We start from the raw sequence: 7,492 nt of genomic DNA on the forward strand, positions 1-7,492 counted from the left end.
CCAAATACTGATGGTGAGTTTTGAGGCTCTCCTCTGCCTTAGTTGTGGGTTTTTTATGTAACTCTTCCCTTTCCACTTCACTGAACCTCATCTGTCTGCATTTCATACCCTGCTTTGTTTCTCCCCTGGCTTCTCTCCTCATTTTTCTTTCCCTGTTCTGTTAAAAAATAAAATAAAACAGTGAAGCCTATATTATCTATTCTTGTCAGACATAATTATCAGTACTTCAGATTCAGTTAGGATTAGGTCATAGCCACTTAGCGTTACAAGAAATTTGTGTTAGGTAGTTATTTTTATTTTGTTTTGGGGTCTCTATTAAAGCATCACTCAGCAAACACTGAGGAGTGGGTCAAGTGTGGTGACCCCAGTCCATTTGGGATCAACACCCCATTCCCTAAAAACGGACACCTCTGCCCTTTCAAAGAACTGAGCAGACCTTGCACTTTCTCCTCAAAGACACACAGCAGAGAGGAAGGGAGAAGAGGCTCACTCCCACCTCCCCCTCCTTTTATGCTCCAGCCTGACGGACAGCACGCTCACCCGGAAAGGGGGAGTCCTTTTCCAAATCCCCAGAAAAACACCCCCACGCAACCTGCCAGCAGGCCTTAAGAGTCTGTTCTGGGCATGTGGAGAAACAGCTGTGCCTCTGCTCCATCAAGGGCCTGGAATGGAAATTCGGAAGCCCCGTTACAACATGTTAAAACATCACGGACATCCCATTGACACCCATGTATCCTGAAGTGTCTGTGGCACTTACCCCGTCCTGAGTTTAATTTACTGAAGAGAAGGCACAGCCACCTTTTCTGCCTCTGAATGAAACCAAATTAATTTAATTAATTAATTTAAAAACTGCTGCATTTTGAGAGGGTCTCATCCTTACGGTGAGTATTTGGATGTGCAGAGGGTGCCCCATACCTGCCTCTCAGAACCCTGAGGCTGAGGAAGACTGAGCCTCACCCAGTTTGGACTAGATGCTCATCCTTGTGGGGAAAGTGACTGAGTGATAGATGGAGCCACAAATGCAGGCAATGTGAGAACTTTAAATCAGAAAGTAAAGGGTTATGAAGCCTTCTGGCAGCACAGCATGTGAGCTACAGTTTTCAGGATGACAATTTTGCGGTCCTCTGCAGGTGCTCCAAAGTCCTTTGGCTCTGACCTGCAGTTAGTCCTCAGCATGCAGAACCAAAGTTCTAGCTATCAGTGCCAGTTTTGCTGTACAAATGTTTTGTCAGAGCCTGGGCTTTCAGTAGGACCTGCTGGTTTAATAGTCGTCTTTTGTGGCTGAAATACCATTCACACACGTGGCTTTTGTGTGTTGCTGGTTGGAATCTCCTTTGAACACCAGAAAATAAACACAGAAGAAGCATGAGCAGAGACTGTGCACTCGTTTTCTAATAGGTGCTCAAAAATACTCATTTGCATTAGGTGAGATTTTTGCTCAGGTGGACTGAGAAAAACCAGCCAAGGACCCTTGGCACCAGAACCTCTCTGTTCCTATAGTAAACCCTGAGCCCCATCCAGGGCAGAGAGTTACCAGAAGAGGGGGCAGAAGCCCAGATCTTAGGAGCAGCCCCATCACATCACTTGGTGGGGCTCAGACACAGTGTGAATGAAGCATAACTCTGCCCAGCACACACATAAAGCAACACACAGCTTCCTTCCTCCCACTCAACTATAAATACATCAGCTTTATAAAACACATTTCCCCTATGTACCTTTTTTAAAATCAAGCTTCAGCAGGAAAGAGGGGACTGGTTTTGCGCATGCTGCACAGACAGAAATACTCCAGCCAGAGGGGCTAAGAGCTCTCCGTGTCACAGCGAGACTGAAATACAGCTGTGGCTCAGCCCTTGGAGACAGCCTGGCTTCTCCCCCCACCCTGAAGAATTTGCTTCTGGGCATCTATAATATATTTCTTCCTTTTCCCTCAACTCAGGGGTTAGAAGAAAGATGAACCACATGTGATAATGACTCATTAATTGTTTAGGTGACCCACTGAGGAGGAGAAAAAGATGTTAAGAAAAAGGTGCTGCCCCAGGGGTAGGGAGAATGACGTTATGAAGCTTGCTTGCCTCTGCAAGCAGGCTATAGCAAAGCACAGGCTAGGCCAAGATAAGAAATTTTGAAGGTAATGGGATATATTTTTCATTTATAAGACATAATGAAAGATTTAGGTTATTATGGACTTTGTATTACTTTGTAAGGTAGCTGCATTTGTAGCACAGTATGTCTGTGAGTAATCAGAATTTGAAAATCATTGATAATAAGAATAAGGAGTTATGGCTTGGTTTGCTTGGATTATATTATGGGGTGGGATCTTTTTGTTCCTCCCTCCCAAATCTTATTCTGATTTTTCTTAATTATTTAAGCCTCTCTATAGAAATTACACAACCCCCTTACATCCAGTGATGGATTTTCTTGTATATTGCAAACAACTGTGCTGGAAGCTAACTCTTCTGTTTATCCATAGATTAGAAACATTATTTAAATAAGTACTTTTGCCACTCCTAATTGTAAGAGTATAGTAACTGGACTGAATTTCCTTAGTCTTAAGTAAATAGTTGGTAATTTCTGTTCTTCAGTCTGCATTGAGGCATCCAAGTCAATTCTTCCTTTCCCTGGTGCAGAAGACCTCCAGTGCTCTCACAGCAGCCAGGGAATATCCCTTGGGGAATTAGCTTAGAACTTTCTATGAAAACCTCTTGGAGTATTCTAGGTATAAGATGCTGTGGGATGCAGGAATTTTTCAATTGTTAGATTTAAAATGAAAGAAAGATCTAACCTGATAATGGATGAAGTTAAAATACAGATTCCTCTTGGAAAAAGAGGCAGGCTTGACCTCAAGTTAGCTTTGAAGTAACAGTTGTGGTGATTAAGAAAATGTTATTGAAGAAGAGCCACTGTGCGTCAATCCCAAATACATGCCAAGCAGCCCAACAAAGTGTCTTTTCTTTTGAGCTCTTCATATCTACTTCAGTAAGCCTTTCTGGACAAGTTGTCGAAGTACTCTGGCTTTAAAACAAGGCCTCTCTCCTAAAAAGTAGCCAGTAAAACGGTCGTGGCAGTTAAAATCTTAGCTCTGCTATTAATGAAATGTGGTGTGTGGTGCTTTTTCCTCAAGAAAAGAGCAAGCTTTCTCCTTGATGTGGAAGAGCAGGAAGTGTAACTTGCCTCACTGTTGTCTCCTCTTGCTACCAGTTAGCTGTAGCCCAAGCACCCAGGTAATCTAAAGATCTCCAACCCTTTGTATCTCCTCACAGCCACAATGTCTGAACATGGGAAGAAACACGCAGAGGCTAGCGAACCTGCAGCTGCAGCAAAGAAAACCAGATCACACAAGGCTGGTCTGCAGTTCCCTGTGGGTTGTGTCTCCAGGCTCCTTAAAAGAGGGAGCTACTCTGACAGGATCAGCCCTGGTGCTGCCATCTACCTGGCTGCGGTGCTGGAATACCTGAGCGTGGAGATCCTGGAGCTGGCAGGGAGCGCTGCACAGGCAAGCAAGAAAGCCAGGATCCTGCCCAGGCACACCCAGCTGGCCGTGAGAAATGATGATGAGCTGAACAAGCTTTTCTCCCGTGTGACCATTGCTCAAGGGGGGTTATGTCCAATATCCTTTCCCAGCTCCTTCCCAAGAAAACTGTTAGAGATGCTGCTCCTTCTCAGGAACAAGGTGGTAACCAGTGAAACGTGCTTTCCCTGGTGTGTGCACTTAAGGATGATGGGACTCAGTAGCACTAATCTGTATGTGTTTGCTTCTTTGTCAAATATTTTTTCTGCTAGTTGTAATAATACATTTTTAAAGATTGTAACAAAGTTCTTAGAGTGCCAGACTGTCCTCCTCCTTTTGTTCTTTTCATCCCTTTCAGGGATGCAGGAACACAGAAAATGTCAAAAGTCTACCATACCACCCAAATAACATTTTTTTAGAAGTCAAGTACATGTTTACTTTCGAAAACACGTTACAGGTAACTGTTGTGGAGAAGGCAGAGCCAGGACACACACTGCTGTTCACATGAACTCCATCACAGAGTGCAATCAGTTCAGTGCCTCAGAGGTTGTTTAACTCTGCTTTAGAAGCTAGTAACCCTGTATTTCAAAGTCTTACTGCTTGTAAAGCCATAGTGAACAACTACCTCTCTTTAGACTGCTCCACCACGACACTAAACGTCTATACTCTCCATCTTGTCATAGCAACTGTAGGTAGTGTATTTAAAATCTGGTGCAATGTTTGTGCTGTTGGTAGATGTGACTGTCTTGCTTCTGTCTATCAGTGCAGAAAAACAAAAGTTTCCATATCCAAACAGTCCCCAGGCCTTTGCTGACCAAGTCACTGAAAGTCTCCTCCCCCAGGGAAAGTACCCAGGGTTTTTCTGTTTGTAGTGGGTGCTTAGGCTTGCTGTTGAACTGGAAATCAGTGATTTGCTGCAGCTGCATTAGCATCAGTCCACCCCTGCAGCAGTATCTCACAGATTTCATAGCATCTCAGACAGAGAAGTGCTGGTTAGGCCAGCTTCCTGAACCGTAGCTGGAGGATAAAATTTTTATTTTAAAAAGATTGTCCTGTCCTGTTGAGTTTCAGCTAGCTCGTCTGCCCCTGCAAAGCACGAGGGTGTCAGAGCCTCCTGGCCAGGTTTTACAGTGCTGACAGATGTCAGAGCTGTATGCAGCTGAGTTAATGTCTCACTCCAAGCTGTGTTTACACAGAAATGGGGAGACAGGATACCTGACTGAGCAGAAACCACGATTTTGGGGTGGTGGGCAGCTGGAACAGACTTTTTATGCTGCCTGGAGCAATTTGATGAGATCTTGACTATTCTGCAATTTACCCAGTAAAGTGAGAAAAAGTAGAGGATGCTGTAGCAATGAGAAGTAAAAATGTCTGAGAGTAGATCTTAAGCTTTGTGCATATAGTGAAGGTGCTATATGTAACTAGCCTGGTGCCAAGTATTTACACCTGTAAATGGAAAAAAAAAAAAGCTTTAAAGGAAGTACATGAGACATGAACACATGAAACTCAAATTATTTCCTCCATTTGACCACGGCAAGGGAATGATTAGTTCTTTGGACCAAGCAAAAATATAAAGGTTTGCACTAATGGTAGACTCGAGCAAGGTACTAATTTTGTGCAGTTTTAAGCATGGTGCTTATAGCACTCTTGGCTAATCTGGAGAGCTGTGTGTCAGTCATCACACCACTCCTGGATGCAAGATGCTCTTGTGAGTCTTCTCTGCACCACACCAAACAGACCCTGAAAGGCATTGCCAGTGCTTAAGTAGCTTCTAGAAACACCTCCACCTGCCATTTGCTGTATGCTAAAAGGCACCGAATGACCTGTGTGGCCCTACCTCTACTTACACCTAAAGACAGAGTTTGTGTCAAAGTAACGGTCCATATCAAAAGTCAATTTTTCAAGTACTTCTCTGATCAAGAACAATCTTACTCTTTCTTCTAGCCAACAGTTCAACCCATTTGTAAATTAACCAGATAGCATAGTGATCTGAAGACTCACCCCTCTGGTTCACAGCAACAGAGGGGACATATCTCCTAACCCAACTGCTCAGCAAAAGTTCCTGTTGGGCCAGACCTCAACTTTTCAGCACTCGTATATTGAAGAAAAAAATTATTCAGCTGTCACCACACCCTTGAAGCTGGAAAAGACGTATTATAGCTTGCAACACAGCTATGCACGACTTCAGAAAAAAACTGCACCATGTGACAGATGAGAACAAGTCCTAGAAGAGAGAGAACCCAATGTCAGAGGTCCTGAGCTTTCCCAGGCTCTGCAGCATGGTCACAAAACAGCTTGGCCACTGCTAGCAGCACAAAGACCAGCAGTATGGGTCGGTGGGTTTAATTCTTGATGACTACAGGAAGGTGAAGTGTGCCCCCTTTCCAGCTGTAATAAATTAATTGCCAGCCAGCAATACTGCAGTTCTCTGAGACAGTAAATATTAGGCTTGTTACCAGAGGAGATCAGCTAGCCAGGTGCTAAGTGGCTCCACAAGGAGTAGTGACAAATTCTCATGCTCTCAGGGGGTGTACTGAGTTGCTCTTGTGTTAGGGCCTTGATGGTTTTTTATTGTGGCGGCATTAAATGATGCAAGAGCTAGTAATTATATGGCTACCGCTGTGGAGTTTAAAAGGGGAAAGCTCTTGCCAGGAACTGTGGTTTGGGAGGTTGGGTAGTGGTGGTGTTAGAAAAAGAGGTGAAGTCAATAATTTCTTCAGGTGAGAGTTTGTTGTTAAGAAATGACAGCGTGCTTTGTTAGATAAACTCCTGAGGGAAATAAGGGGGTTGTAAAGTTCTGTGTTTGGTATAAGGCTGCTGAAGGGGGCTTTTAATTATTTTTAGTGCGTACTGTATTTATTTTTTTATAATTTTAAATTTTATGATTTTATAATTTTAAATTATAAATATTTAAGTATTTACTTATAAATTTACTTGTGTAGTGTATTTTTAAAAGCTTATCTTTCTAAGGCCCAAAAAATCTCCTGAAAGAGCTCTTCATTGTATTTTTAAGCACTTCAGCTTGGTATCTGATTTAGTTCCTCCCCACATCTTGGTAGAGCTTCTCACTACTTAAAAACAACTAATGATTAAAACTTAAGAACAACTCTATATACAAGAGCAGCATTTTCCTATGTTTGTTTTCCAGTTGCTTAGTGTTATGCATTGAGGTGTCATTGGTACTACTCAGTACCAGAGACTTTATGCCAGCAGTAAGTGAAAGGGCTTGCTAGAACGGATGCAATACTGTACAAGAAGATGGTGCTTGTGCACTTGTAGTAGCCTGGTGCACAGCGTGCTAAGCAGAGCAATTTTGGTGTCTGATGTAAAACAAAGCTTCTCCCCGTAAGTTTTGTTCCTGTTTGTGGCCCGTTACCTGCAGCAATAGGTCCCCTTACCTCTGGAAGATAAGACCCATTTGAAGTGGTTTCCAGTGGGTGAATTTCTCTTCTGTTGTTATTACTTCAGCCAGATACAAACTTCTAGCTCTGGTGCTCTCAAGCTCATCACTGTAGAAACTGCGTAGGTTCCTACCAGGGGTAAGTTCAAAGAAGCTTTCCTGTAGGGTTTCTGAGCCCTTGTAAGTATCTAGAAGCCTAGTTTGCTTAATGTTTCTCCTTAATAGCAGCTCTCCTTTGATACTGGGTCAGAAGATTTTGCTCCTAAGTTCTACCTGACTCTCCTGAAAAATTTTGGAAATCTAGCAGATGGCTGACCTGCTGCTCTGACTGAGCTTGTAGATGCTTCTTGGCTGGAAACTTGTCAGACACTCCTGGAGTGGCAGCCTGACCCATCTGCTCCTTCAGACAAAAGTATGAACAGCTAGCAAGCTTTCAGAGATGTGAAAACTGATTTGTAAGAGAATTAGAAAGGCAGTGAAATGAGGAGGAAGAAAGGACTTAAATGCTCGGTTTCTGTGTTTTGGGTTTTTTTAATTCTTTCTCATTTTATACTAGACTTGATGTTAAAATATCTGAATGTGCG

The sequence above is a fragment of the Falco punctatus genome (assembly GCF_963210335.1).
Source record: "Falco punctatus genome assembly, chromosome: 2".
NCBI lineage: Eukaryota > Metazoa > Chordata > Aves > Falconiformes > Falconidae > Falco > Falco punctatus.